The sequence below is a fragment of the Choloepus didactylus genome, chromosome 21 (assembly GCF_015220235.1).
Source record: "Choloepus didactylus isolate mChoDid1 chromosome 21, mChoDid1.pri, whole genome shotgun sequence".
NCBI lineage: Eukaryota > Metazoa > Chordata > Mammalia > Pilosa > Megalonychidae > Choloepus > Choloepus didactylus.
The window spans coordinates 41,823,585-41,838,827 of record NC_051327.1 but is presented as its reverse complement, the minus strand read 5'-3'; the positions used below and the strand labels follow the sequence as shown (position 1 = coordinate 41,838,827).

Here is a 15,243-nt window from a genome sequence, read left to right as displayed (position 1 = left end):
CCCAGAAGGGACAGACCAATGTGATCACAATGACGGTGTTTAACCTGTGCTTTCCTAACGATGCCCCAGGGGAGGGATCTGTGGAGCAAAGCTAGTGAGGCATCATGTACCAGAATCATGTCACACTGAGTAAACGAGTCCCTTCGTTCACTTTTCCCGCTCTGCCTCACTCCCTGGGGTTGAAAAAGAAAATCTACTTCCTTATGGTGTTCAAGAAATAAAACATCCTCCCAGAGGACTTTGGCCTTTGTATTGCGCTGATGCCGAAAGAACACTGATGAGCGGGAAGGTCTGGGGTTCAGGAGGAAAGGAATATGCAATCTGCACCCTGCTTTCGAACCCCAACTTTGCAAACCCTGTGTCCAAAGGTCGCAGCAGCTGCTGCAACCTCGGGGGGTTGAAGAGTGATCTGCGTTTTAACCTCTGAGAGCCGGTTATTCATTGGCTGAGGAGGGAAGAGGAGATAACCTGGGTGACATAAACTGCCAGGCGCTGGGTAAACATCGCCCCGGGAGCTGGGCAGCCAGGCTCGGCGGTGTGAGCAAGAAAGCCAGCAGGGGTTCTGTTCCAGGGGACGTGGCACAAAGGCAGAGCAAGATGGGACTTACGGGTTTGTGAAAAAAAAGGAACCGCTGTCTCCCTGGATTTCCTATTCCCGCAGGGCAGAGCACAGGTAAGAGAGGGTGCCCGGGTGGTGTGGGGAGGGTCACGGAAATACTGGGGAACACTTGGGAATATGCTATGGGAAGAGGCCAGGAACCGATGCCATCCTCTTCTTTATCGCCAAGCGCAGAATAAATGCTCAATAAATATGTGTTGGATGAAAGAAGGGCTCAGGGAAATGGGAGGCAAGGGAGTGTGTTGGTTATGAGAACCGGCCCTAGAGCTGACTGCCTGAAGTGGAATTAGGACTTCCCCAGGCTCTGGCTGGGAAATCTGGGCGAGTTATTACACCTGATTGAACTCAGTTTCCTTGTCTGTAGAATGGGTAGCATGCTGAGTTCCCACCTTCAGGGGTGGATGGGAGAGGTAATAAGAAAATGTATCACTGTAAGCACTTGATAAGTGTTACCTCTTCCTCCTTCTCTCCTCAATCTTCTCTTCCTTCTCTTCTTCTGGTAAAGATGATGATGATGATGATGATGATGATGATGATGATGATGAAAGTTCATAGTTTGCACTCAGAGAGGAATATGTTTGAATCCCCTTCTCTCTCTGTTTGCTGTGTGACCTTGGGCAACTTACTTAACCTCTCTGGGCCACAAGGTAATCATCTTAAAATGCGGTTACCACTTCCCCATGAAGGGTTTAAGGGTTTGGTTGCTAATGCATGTGAAAGGCATAGCCTGGAACCTGGTAAGCACTTATAAGTGAAGCCTGTCTTTATCCTTCTTATTATGGTTATCTCTGTAGGTTGATTAGGGAGAAAAGAGATGTCAGGGAAGTGGGCTTAATAGTCATGTCTTAGCAGCAAAGTGCCCTCACCTCAGGAGCTGGGTTCAGGCTGCAGGTATAAATATCTTCCTGAGGGGTCCGTGAATCACTCAATGCATCATGCTTGCCAAGGCTTCAGACATTGAGCTGCAGGAGTTTGGACTATTTTCCTGCTCAGGTTGTTTCCAGCATAAGGTTCAATGTTCCCAGAGATAAACCCCAACTGATGGAATGTTAATCACCATGTAGGGTGATTTCTGGGAAGGAGACTCCTTATCCAGAGAAATAAGAGGCTGGGTAAGATTTCTACAGTTTTCAGAATGTCGGTGCAAGCGAGTTCCATTCCCTGTGGCTTTTGACTCTGGCTGGGTATCACTTAAAAGGAAGGAAGAAAGGTCCATTTTTATCATTCACAAGGAGAGTTTGGGGCCCACAGTAAATGTTCCCAACCTTTGGTGTATTTGTGCCCCGCATTAAATGCAAAACAGTGACTTTCCAAAGGAGAGACTGGATTTTCTCCGGTGGCAGACTTGACTTATAAACTGTACGTTCAGTGGAAAGGCTTTCCACATGAGAGCAGGTGGGGTTATTCTTCAGGAAGAAGGTTTGATTTGGCCCAAGATCTGTGAGTGAGAGGACAGTCCCTGGAACACCTAGTGGCAGGCTTGTGTCTGCCCATCAGTGCCGTGCCTGGCCAAACCTGAGGCAAAAGAAAGAGCCGGAATCCTGATCCTGTCTTTATTTAGAATTTTGATATTTTGTTCACCATGCCTTTTTTTTTTGCATTATCTTTTATTCTTAAAATATTACGTTACAATATTATTTATTTTGATGACTGAGTTTTAGCATAGCCTTAAATTTTCTGTCCCAAGCCAATGCCTCCCTCCCTCATCCTAAAAATCCAGGCCCTGCTGCAAACAGCATGGAATCTAGAAACTTCCCATGTTTAACATCATAGTTAGCCAGGGTGGGCAAAGAGGTAGCAGAATTCAAGATGTGAGTTTTGGAACACCTGGAGTTGAAGAAGAGAGAAGTCTTTGACATGCAGTTGTTCATAGTATCCTCTAATAACTTTTTTATTTCTGTGGGGTCAGTAGTAATGTTTCCTCTTTGATTTATGATTTTAGTTATTCACATCCACTCTCTTTTTCTCCTTTGTCATTCTAGCTAAGGGTTAGTCGATTTTGATATTTTCAAAGAATCAGCTTTTGGTTTTGTTGATTCTCTATTTGTTATAATCTCTATTTCATTTATGTCTGCTCTGATCTTTGCTATTTCCTTCCTTCTGTGTGCTTTGGGTTTAGTTTGCTCTTGTTTCCTAGATCCTCCAGTTGTGAGTTAGATCTCTGGTTTGAGATCTTTCTTGTTTTTTAATGTAAGCATTTAGAGGTTAAAATTTCCCTCTCAGCACTCCCTTTGCTGCATCTCATAAATTTTGTTACATTTTGTTTTCATTTTCATTCACCTGAAGATATTTCCTTATTTCCCTTGTGATTTCTTCTTTGACCCATTTGTTGTTTAAAAGTGTATTGTTTAATTTCCACATATTTGTGAATTTTCCAGTTCTCCCTCTATTATTTGTTACTGGAGAGAAGATGCATTGTATGATTTCAATACTTTTAATTTATTGAGACTTGTTTGGTGACCTAACATATCATCTGTCCTGGAGAATGGCTCATGTAAACTAGAGAAGAATGTTTATTCTGCGCAGTTGGGAGAAGCGTTCTATATATGCCTGATAGGTCCAGCTGGTTTATAGTATCTTTAAAATCTTTTACTGATCTTCTCTTTAGATGTTTTATACCCTTATTGAAAGTTGTGTATTGAAGTCTCCTACTATTAATGTAGAACTGCCCATTTCTCCCTTCAAATCTGTCAATATTTTTTTCATATATTTTGTGGCTTTGCCATTAGGTGCATATATATTTTTCATTGTTATGTCTTCTTATAGAGTTGGCTTATTTAGCAGTACATGGTGACCTTCATTGTCCCTCATAACTGCTTTTAACCTAAAGTCTATTTTATCTGATATTAGTATAGTTATCCCATTTCTCTTTTGGTTTCTACTTGCATGGTATGTTTTTTTCCCATCTGTTTCAGTTTGCTAAAGCTGCCAGAATGCAATACACCAGAAATGGTTGGCTTTTTCAATGGGGACTTAGTAGGTTATACATTTGCAGTTCTAAGGCCATGAAAATGCCCAAATTAAGGCATCAAGAGGAAGATAACTTCTGTGAGGAAAGGCCGATGGCATCTGGGGTTCCTCTGTCACATGGGAAGGCACATGGTAGCATCTGCTGGTCCTTCTCTCCTGGGCCCTTGTTTCAAAATGGCTCTCTCAGTTTCTGTGGGTCCTTCTTGCTTCTTCTCCTAGAACATTTTCTTTCTAAGCTCTCTCTCTCTCTCGCTCTCTTTTTCTCTCACTCTCTCTGTCTGTGAACTCTCTTAAAGGACTACAGTAAAAGATTAAAATACACCTTGAATGGGCTGGGTTACATCTCAGTTGAAATAGCCTAACCCAAAGTTTCCACCCACAATAGGTCTGTCCCCATGAGAAGGGATTAAAAGAACATGATCTTTTCTGGGGTATATAACAGATTCAAACCAGCACGCCATCTTCACTTTCACCCTACCTGTGTCTTTGAATTTAAGGTGAATCTCTTGTAAGCAGCATATAATTGGGTCATGCTTTTTTAAAAGAAATTCATTCTGCCAATGTCTGCCTTTTGACTGGAGAATTTAATCCACTTAATTTCAAGTAACCACTGATAATGCAGCACTTTCTGCTGCCATTTTGCTACATGGTCTTTGCAATTTTTATACCCTTTTTGCCCCTCAATTCTTCTGCTAATGCCTACTTTCATATTCATTTGATTTTTTTGTGTGTTGTACCATTTTGAGTTCCTTCTCATTTCTTTCTGTATGTGTTTTTCATGTATTTTCTTTGTGGATACCATGGAGCTAAAATCTAGCATCCTAAATCTATAACAGTCACATTTGATTTGATACCAACTTAACTTCAATACCATACATTTACACTGTTCCTATATCCCTCTATCCCCTCATTGTTGTGTTGTACTCCTTATAGATTATATCTTTATGCATTGTATGTCCCAAACCATAGAGGGTGTTGCTTTTTAAGCATTTATATTTTAGAACTTGTAATAAGTAAAAAGTGGAGTTATATCCCCCCAAAATACAATAGTACTGGAATTTATAATTACCCATTTGGGAAAGCTTTATTTCTTCATACTGTTTAACCCATTGTGTAATATCTTTCCTTTCAGTCTGAAGAGCTCCCTTTTGCTTGTAGCATTTGCTTGTAGGGTAGGTTTAGTGATGATGAACTCCCTTAGTGTTTGTTTATCTGAGTATGTCTTAATCTCGCTCTCATTTTTGAAAGGTAGTCTTGCTGGATATTAAATTCCTGGTTGACAATAGTTTTCTTTAAGCACTTTAAATATTTCAACCTACTGCCTTCTTACTTCCATGGTTTCTGATGAGAAATTGGCACTTAATCTTGTTGGGACCAACTTGTACATAACACGTTGCTTTTCTCTTGCAGGCTTCAGAATTCTCTCCTTGTCCTTGGCTTTCAACAGTTTGATTACTATGTGTCTGGGTGTGGTTCTCTTCAAGTTTATCCTGTTCAGGGTTTGTTGGGATTCTTGAAAGTGGATATTCATGTCTTTTGTTAAATTTGGGAAGTTTTCTGCCATTGTGTCTTTGCATATTCCTTCTGCCCCTTTCTTTTTCTTCTGGAACTCCCATAATGCAATTATTTGTATGCTTGATGGTGTCTCACATATCTCATAGGCTCTTTTCACTTTTTAAAATTCTTTTTTCTTTCTACTCCTCAGTCTGAATCATTTCATTTGCCCTGGTGTCATGTTCACTGATTCTTTCTTTTTCTAGCTGTAATCTGCTAGGAACTCTCTAAGGAATTTTTAATTTCAGTTATTATGTCTTGCATGCTGGTATTTTCATTTAGCTCCTTTTTAAAATTTCTATCTTTTATTGAGATTCTTATATTGTTCATTCATTGTTTTTCTGATATCCTTTTGTTCTTTCTCTTTGTTTTCCTTTTTCTTCTTGAGCATATTGCAGAACATTTTAAAAAAGTCTTTGTCTTGTATTTCAGAGTTTTGTCTTCTTTGTTAATGGTTTCTGGATTTTTATCCTGTTCCTTTGAAGGCCATAATTTCCTGTTTCTTTGTTTATCCTGTAATCTTTTTTGCACACTGTACATTTAATATTTTAAAGTCTTAACTTTGGAATTTAGTCCCTGAGTTGTCTGATCCTTAAGTTTCTATCCAGCTAGTGACATGACAGAGGTTTCCTTGAATGCCAGGAGCTAACAAAATGCAAACCAATGTAAAAAGCACTTTTCACATTCTTTGCAAATAGGCTCTGAGTTGGCTGCTGCTCTCCTTCAGAGTTTAGCTCTCTATCAAGAAGATCAGCCTTAGGTGTTATGAGCCTGCATGTGGTTCTGGTCTTGTGCTTGCTCATGACCCTAGGAATTTTCCCATTTACAGAATTTGAATGCCCTCTCTACTTCCTACAAAATAGACTTTCTCCCCATCCTGGGTGCTCTGTTGTATGACTTAAAGCAAGTAATCCTTTGCCCTGGGCCACTTTGGCTGAATTATTTCTTACTGTGCTTTAGCTGTCTGAATGCTGCTCCTGCTTGTAGGGCACATTCTGGGAGGGTAAGCGTGAGATGAGTTTCCTGAATCAGACTTTCAGACGGCCACCTGATTGACTGGCTCCAATATGTGGGTACCTTAGTGTGCACATAAGTGTTACTCTGCTCCCTTCAGAACATGGCCAGGGACCCACAATGGGAGCATTGGCTGCCTCCAGACTGCGCTGGGCAGGCAGTGGGGGAGGGGCCAGCAAGAATGCCACAAGCTTTGCCTACTGCTCTTTTTTTTAACTGCAAATTTTGTTGAGATATAGTCAGGTGCCATATAATCCATCCAAAGTATACAATCAGTGGCTCACAGTATCATCATCTAGTTGTGCAATCATCATCACACTTAATTTTAGACCATTTTCTTTGCTCCAAAAAGAAAAATAACAGATAGACATAAAAAAGAAAACCCTAAACATTCCATACCCCATTATTGACCCCTAGTATTGGTATGGTACACTTATTACTGTTGATGAAAGAATATTAAGATATTTCTGTTAACTATAGTCTGTAGCTTGCAATGGTTATTTTTACCCCCATACCACTCTATTATTTTTAACTCCTTGTACAAGTGTTGTACAGTTTTACTAGTTCATGAGAGAACACATTTATATTTGTAGTGTTAAACTTAAACAACGTCCACCTCAAATTTCACTGTGTTATACAATCCCATATTTTAACCTCTAGTTTTCCTTCTGGAGACATACAAGGCTCTAAACAACCCCTTTCAAACAAATTCACCTAAAATTCCACACTCTTACTTACAATCCCAGTAATGAGTTACCCTCACCTCTATCCAGTTCCAAAGATTTAAATTCCACCTTGTCAAAACTTCAGTGCATATTAGGAACCACTCCCCATTCTCTAACTTCTGTCTATCTTTAGGTAACTTATGTTCTACCTTTTATGACTATGAGTTTACATATTCTAGTTAGCTCCTACTGCTTTTAAAACTGCATTTTCTTGATGTGGCATTCACCCAGTTACTCTAACCTTTTAACTATTTTCCAGAGTTTTGAGGAAGATGGCTTTGCCAGTTTTTGCTAGTTGTTAAAAGATCCTGGGGAAATGGCACCCTGGAGTGTCTTGTCCTCTATTCTGGTTGACCAGAAGCCCCGTGGTGCCAATTTTGGAAACAGACTGCCTGAGTATATATCCCTTACTGGCTGTGTTTCCTTGGTTGGGTTACTTAACCTCTCTGTGCCTTGGTATCCTTCTCAGTAAAACAGGGATAATAATAATACCTACTCCTAAGGCCATGAAAAGGATTTAATGGGTTAATGCCTCTCAAGTTCTTAGAACAGTGTCTGGCACATATGTATCAGTTATTTTGTTATCACTGTTCTCTCTCTGCAAATCTGGAACAATAATGCTTGGGTTGAATTAAATAATGTTTGTTTAAATAGGCATTATAAGGACTATTATATCATTGGGACCTAAATTAGTCTGATTAAGAACTAAGCTTCTAGTCCCAGAGGTGGATTCAGAAGGGGATTCTTTTTCCTCTAAAAGAGGGAGGCTTTACATAGACACAGATTCACAGGGTGTGGATAAAACTGAGCCCAGCTTTATTGCCCCCTTCTGCCTTTCTGAGCCCTGGTGGTAGAGAGAGGGGAGGCTCCCTACCCCAAGGTGGCACTAAGGTTTATCATTTTTCACTGCTCCCAGCAGGGTTCTGAGAACACTGATGGGGGGAAGGTTTCAGCGGCTGCTAGTCCCAGGAAAACTGAGTCCTTCCTTACAGTGTAGGAGAGGAGCCCCCTCCTTCTAGCAAGAGGGCTGATCTGCTAAGGCATAGGGAACCAGCAAATCATCTTTTTACCTCTTCTCTGCCTGCCCTTTGCAGCCTCCTTTACTAGCTGATCCATAGTGATTCTCAAACTTTAATGCACAGAAAAATCACCTGGGAAACTTGATAAAAAGGCAAATTCCAGATCCTACTTCAGGTCCACTAATTCAGATCTTAGGAGTGGGACCCAGGCTACGGTGACCAACTGTCCTGATTGGTCAAGGACTGAGAGGGCTCCCGGGACACAAGACTTTCAGTGCCAGACCCCGGAAAGTCCTGGACAAACCAGGATGAGTTTGTCACCTGAATAATCCACAGCCCATCTCCAGAAAGCTCCCAAGTGAACTTTTTGTGCACCAAAGCTTCATGCTTCCTGTTGTACTCTGAGCAGCTGGGCTTAAAGTGCTGGAATTCCTGTAGGCTCTGTACAGCACCTTCTTCGCTTCCCACTGTTTTCCTTCCCTGGACCTCTGTTGTCCAATACAGTTGGGTTGGTAGCCCTTAGCCTTTGGTAGCTATTTATAGTTTAGCTAATTAACATTAAATAAAATTTAAAAACCAGTTCCTCCTAGCCACATTTTATGTACTCGATAGCTACTTGTGGTTACTGGCTACATTATTGGACAGTGCAGGTACAGAGCGTTGCCTTCAGCCCAGAAAGTTCTACTGGCACTGCCTGAGGTGATCTCCTCTAGACCAGGATTCCACACCCTAGGCACTATTGACATTTGGGCCTAGGTACTTCTTTGTTGTGGGGTTGTCCTTTTCATTGTCGGCTGTTGAGCAGCATCCCTGGCCACCCACTAGGTGCCAGTAGCTTCCCCCTCCCCCACCCTCCCACAACTATGGTAACCAAGAATGTCTCCAGACATTGCCAAATGCCCCAGGGAAGGCAAGACCACCCCAGGTTGAGAAGTACTGCTTTAGATTCAGGGCTTCCACCAATTTCTTTCTAAAATAGAATAAAAGTCAACCCCACACCCTACACTTCAAACAGAGCATTGGCACCTGAATGCAAATGGCTGGATTGCGATTGGGTTACATCAGCGGGCTTTGCATCCAAGGCCTGTGCATGTCACCTATTTGGGGACAGTCTTTCATACAACAAAGAAAGTCTTTCTCCAAAGCTGCATTTGCATAGGGAGGGTGAGGGTCAAGGTAAGGGTTAGACCCCTGGGAAAGAATTAGTTCATGGATTTCCTACCAAGAGAGGATTGCAGTAAAAGAGGAGGCAACTTGACTAATGTAATGGGATTTAAGGTGCTTCAGAACACCCGTGTAAACCCAAGAATCTTCCCATTCTAGCCTTTTCTTGCATTTTACTCGTGGAGATGAATTGGTGGCATTTGCTAACACCATTATCCCAACTTTTCCAATTCTTATTTTGAAAGTATACTAGACCTCGTCTGTTTTTGCAAGCATCTGTTTGAGTTTCTGTTTTCCCTTCTCGGGGATATAAACCAAGGAGTGGAATTGCCAGGTCATATGGTAATTGTATTTCAACTTTCTGAGGAATCGACTAAGCTTTCTTGATTGCGGTTCTCGAAGCTTCAATTCCTTTCTCAGGCACTTGGTCTAGGAAAGACGGTCCCAACACATCCGGGAGCAGTTGCCCAGGCACCAGGCCACCTAACACTCGGGGAGGTTTATCTTGGGTTTTTGCCCACTTCACTGTTAATACTGGGCTCGTCCTTTTAGCTTAATGATTACTTTGTCATCATCTACACCACTGCAAATAAATGCATTGGAACCCCTCGATCTGAGGTGTGTAACGTCTAGAACAAGGAAATAAAGGCAACGTAAACAGTCTTTTAAAAGCACCGGAGGGCGATACCTTCAATCTTTCACTCAAAACCTTCCCCATAAGTAAACATTTGTTCTGATTCACCCAGATTTTCAGAAAAGTCTTTCCGCCCTCGAGCCAGTCACATTGAAAGCCTGACATTTAGACACCTCAGACAATAAGATCTGTGCTTGCAAGAGAGCAATAGTAAACCTATGGAGAGGGGGGGAAAAGCATATATATATAACAAAATGGTTGTGTTTTCTTGTTCTTTTTTCATGTTTTCCCTTCATGAAGGAATTTAATGAATTTCCAAGTCATTTATTTAATTCCTGAGGAAAGGTAATGATAGTATATGAGTGCAAAGAGAATATAAGAAATGAGAGTCAGAGGCTAGAAAATAAAAATGAACTTTAACCACATGAAGGATATCACCCTAGACATTGCAAAAGTCCACCAAGCAAGTGGAATAATATCCTGCATTTACCACTGAAGTAGCAAATGCTTCCTGGCTTTCATAACAGTGAATTAAGATGCGTTCTCAAAAGAATTTAAAAGAGGGACCCAGAGAAATACATGTACCCCAATGTTCATAGCAGCATTATTCACCACGGTCAAAAGATGGAAACAACCCGAGTGTCCATCAACAGATGGATAAACAAAATGTGGTGTATCTAAACCGGAATATTATTCAGTTATGAAAAGGAATGAAGTTCTGATATGTGCTACAACATGGATGAACCTTGAAGGCATTATGTTGAGTGAAATAAGCCAAACACAAAAGGACAGATATTGCATAATTCCACCTTTATGAAATGCGTGGAATAAGCAAACATAGAAACAGAAAGTAGATTAGAGGTTACCAGCGCTGGAGGTGAGGGGAATGGAGAGTCATTATTTAATGTGCACTGAGTTTCTCCTTTGGGTGAAAGGAAAGTTTTGGTAATGGACGGTGGTCATTGTAGCACAACATTGTGAATGTAATTAATACCACTGAATTGAGATGCCTCAGAAGGAGGATTTCTTCCTAACCAGAGTTCTTAGGATTACAATCTGGTACTCTGGTGTGTGGCGGTGGGGGTGGGTGGGGTGGGGGGTGGAGGAGATGTGATTATGCCATTGTATAGCATCATTGTTTCCCCAGAGTTTAGTCATTTGCGCTCCACCTTCATAATTTTCACCCCTTTTATTACCATGCATACTATTTGCCATCTATTCTTGTTACCTAATAAATTTATTTTGAAAGTAAACTTTATGTCACTATTGTAAATGGAAATCCTGTATCACTTGCAATAAATAGAGATGATTGTAAAATTATCTGCAGGAAAAGCAAAACCCATATTATTAAATTCTAGCCAAATTATGCTGAATGAAGGAAGCCAGTCTTGAAAGGCTCTATACTGTGTGATTCCATTTATATGACATTATGGAAAAGGCAAAACTATAGGAACAGAAACCAGATCAGTGGTGGGCTAAAGGCAGGGGGAGTCCTCTGTTTGAATACAAACAGGCAGCACAAGGGAGTTTTGGGGGTGATGGGACTGTTTTTGGTTAGAGGACTCTATACATGTGCTAAAATTCATAGAACTGCACACCAAAAAAGAGCCAATTTTACTGTAGTTAATTTAAATAATAATATAAGATAATTAAATCCCTGTTATGTGTTGTAGCTTCATGAAGGTTCTGAGCTTGAGGCTTTGTTCCACTTTGTTAAAAAAAGGGGAGGAGGAGGGGATTGTGGTGGTGTTCTGGTTTGCTAGAGCTGCCGTTATGCAAAATACCAGAAATGGATTGGCATTTATGAAGGGAATTTATTAAGTTACAAATTTACAGTTCTAAGGCCATAAATGTGTCCAAACTAAGGCATCGACAAGAAGATACCTTCACTAAAGAAAGGCCGATGGTGTCTGGAACACCTCTGTTAGCTGGGAAGGCACGTGGCTGGCATCTGCTGGTCCTTTGCTCCCAGATTTTGTTTCAAAATGGCTTTCTCTAAAATGTCTCTGGGCTTCTGTCTCTCTTAGCTTCTTCAGCTCCTCTGCATCTAAGCATCTGGGGATCCTCTTTTAGCTTCTCTGGATCAAACTCTGGGCTTCATCTCTTAGTTTAGCATCTCCAAAAGTCCTTCTGTCTGCATCTCCAAGTGTCTGGGTCTGTGTCTGGTCTTAGCTTCTCCTGGGGGCAAACTCTGGATTACGTATCTTAGCTTCTCTCCAAATGTCTCTCTCAGTGTCTCTGACTTTTCTTCTCTGTGAACTCTCTTAAAGTACCAGTGAACTAATCAATGGATGGGTGGGGCCACACCTCCATGGAAATGATTTAATCAAAGGTCTCACCCAGTTGGGTGAGTCACGTCTCCATGGAAACACTCAAAAGTTTCCACCTGGCAAAATTGGACTAAAAGAGCATGGCTCTTCTGGGGTCTCCCTAACAATTTCAAATGGCACAGGGGGCTTAGCAAATTTAGAGAGGCATTAAAGATCTATTAGCACCAACTGAGACTTTATCCTGTTGCTAATTAGAAGGATTGAATAAGAATTAAAAAGGGAGGAAATAGCTTGCTGGGAGATTCACTGTTATTTAATACCCTCTCCATGAGGGCAATTATCCCTGAGCTGATCCCAAACTCTCAATTTATAAATGCATTTGGAAGAGAAGGAAATCTTCCTTTGCCAAATATAGACTCAGGGAAGGGAAGTGCCTGTCTGCTTGAAAACCTCCTTGCTTCCTCCCCACTGACTGAGGGTGACAACCATTAAGAATGGACACTGGGCTATGGATGAAATGGACCAGAACATTGTGCGACAACATTCATTCATTCATTCATTCAACACATATTAATTGACTGCTTTCTATGTCCCAGGCATTGTGCTAGAAACAAGTGTCCTGAGGCTGCTATAACAGAGGACCACACACTGGGGTGGCTTAAAACAACAGGAATTTGCCCCACAGTTCTGGCAGCCAGAAGTCTAAAATCAAGATGGAGTCAGGGCCAGCCTTCTCTGTGTCTGTAGGGTTCTGGCAGTGGCTTGGTGGCGGTCCGTGGCATTTTTTGGCTTGTAGCACAACTCAGTCTCTGCCCCTGCACATGGCCATCTTTTCTGTCTGTCTGTCTGTCTGTATCCAAATTTCCTTTTAGAAGGACATCAATCGTACTGGAGTTGGGCCCACCTAATCCAGTTTGGCTTCCTCTTAACTAATATCATCAAAGATCCTGTTTCCAAATAGGGGCACACTCACAGGACTGGGGGTTAGGACTTGAGCATCTCTTTTAGGTGCACCATTCCATTCATGACCCATGGCCCCTGCCCTCACAGAGCTTTCAGTCTAGAGAAGGAAAGCTGTTGAGTAATAAGCGCACAAAATTAATACATAATTACAAACAGATGCTGTGAAAGAGACTCTCGAGGAGAACCATTTGAATGTGGAGGGATGAGAAGGCCTCTCTGTGAAAACAGCATTAAAGCTGAGACCTTGAGGGTGAGGAGTGTGGTGGCTCGGAGCTGTAGGTACCCCAGAAAAACAGGTCCTTAAACTTAATCCATTCCTGTGGGTGTGAACCTGTTGGAAGGAGGATCTTTGAGGAGGTGACTTCAGCTAAGGTGTGGCTCACCCTAATCAGGAAGGGTCTTAATCCTATTATTGAGGTCCTCTATGAGCCTGATGAAACTCAGACAGAGAGAGAGAGAAAGCCACAGAGGGAGCAGCTAGAAGCTGAACATCGACGGAACCCAAGAGAGAAGGGAGAGACCAGGAGACGCTACCATGTGACAAGCTAAGGATCGCCAGCAGCCAGACCCGGAACGCCACAGTCTTGGGAGAGAAAGCATCATCTTGATGATGCCTTGATTTGGACTTTTCCCTAACCTCAAAACCGTGATAAATTCCCATTGTTTAAGCCAACCCACTACACGGTATTTGCTTGAGCAGCCTAGGAAACCAAAACAAGGGGTCAGCCAAGCAAAGAGTGGAGGGAAAAGCATTTAGACAGAGGGAACAGCAGGTGCGAAGGCTATGGTGCAGGAAAACAGGCCACCTTTCTCAAACTGGGGTCGACAGACCATGGCCTTGCATCCAAATATGTCCTCTGAGATGAGAAGGGCTTTTATATTTTAAGGTGTTGGAAAAAACCAAAAGGAGGATAATATTTTGTAATGCATGAAAATTCTATGAAATTGAAGTTTCTGTGTCCGTAAATAAAGTTTTACGGGAAGGCAGACATGCTCATTCATTTACATATTGTCTCTGGCTGCTTTCTGGCTCCAATGGCTGTGTTGAGTAGCTGCAACAGGGACTGGGTGGTCCACAAAGCCTCTAATGGTTACTGTCTGTTCTTTGTGAAAAAAGTGTCTGGACCCTGGCTCTGGACTATGACGAACAAGGAGAGAGTAGGCAGGGACCAGATCATGAAGTCCATTCCAGAACATAGTAAAGAAGTTACATTTAGATGATATACTAAATTCAATGAAAAGCCACTAGATTTTTTTTCCTTTTCTTTTCTTCTTTTTTATTAGAGCAGTTTACATTTACAGAAAAATCATGCACAAAGTACAGAGTTCCCAATAACCCACCCACAATTTTCCCCATTATTAATATTTTGCGTTAGTGTAGTATCATTTTTAATGCAATTTTATTGAGATACATTCACACTCCATATAAATCATCCGATGTATACAAGCAATGGCTCACAGTATCATTACATAGTTGTGCATTCATCACCATGATCAATTTTAGAACATTTTCATTACTCCAGGAAAAGAAATAAAAATAAAAAAGAAAACCCGAAACATACATATCCCTTAACCCCCACCCCCCCATATTGACCCATAGTATTGCTGTGGTGTATTTGTTACTGTTGATGAAAGAATATTAAGATTTTACTGTTAACTATAGTCTGCAGTTTGCAATAGGTACATTTTTTCCCATATACCCCTTTATTATTAACTCCTTGTGATAATGTTGTACATTTGTCCTAGTTTATGAAAAAAACTTTTTAATATTTGTATAGTTAATCGTGGTCATTTGCCACCACAAGAGTCACTGCGTTACACATTCCCATATTTTAACCTCCAGCTTTCTTTTTGGTGACATACATGACTCTGAACTTCCCCTTTCCGCCACATTCACACACCATTCAGTGCTGTTAATTATACTCACAATAACTTGCTACCATCACCTCTATCCGTTTCCAAATGTTTAAGTTCGACCTAGTTAAAAATTCTGCACGTTAAGCAACAGCTTCCCATTCTCCAGCAGCCTTTGGATTTTAAGCAGAGTTGGGGTGGCAGTGGGGGGGATTATTTAGTGGTTTTTAAAACTTGTGCCCTATGATCTAGTTTTTCTGGAGCTCCTGGGAAGTCCATTCCTCCAGAGCAGCAAGGGAATCTTCTCTGGTCCCTTTTAAACCCCCCAGGTTTTGAGTCCCTGCTTCTCAGCACCGTGGTAGAAGAGGTAGGTAAGGAAGTCTCACATTTCTCAGCCACCTTTGTCAGGTGAAGTTGTGGTTAGAGACATGTTCAATAATGTTGTCTTTCTAATTTG

At 41.5% G+C, this 15,243-nt stretch overlaps 1 protein-coding gene across 2 annotated transcripts in view; it reads left to right on the top strand.

Annotated features, from left to right (window-relative positions):
- Positions 1–536: 536 nt before the first annotated feature.
- TMC5 (transmembrane channel like 5) overlaps positions 537–15,243 on the top strand; it is an 83,125-nt gene continuing 68,418 nt past the window's right edge. For both annotated transcript variants that reach the window (XM_037814466.1, XM_037814465.1), the window contains exon 1: positions 537–673. The gene's annotated coding sequence lies outside the window, so the exon portion shown is untranslated. The remainder of the gene's footprint in view (positions 674–15,243) is intronic.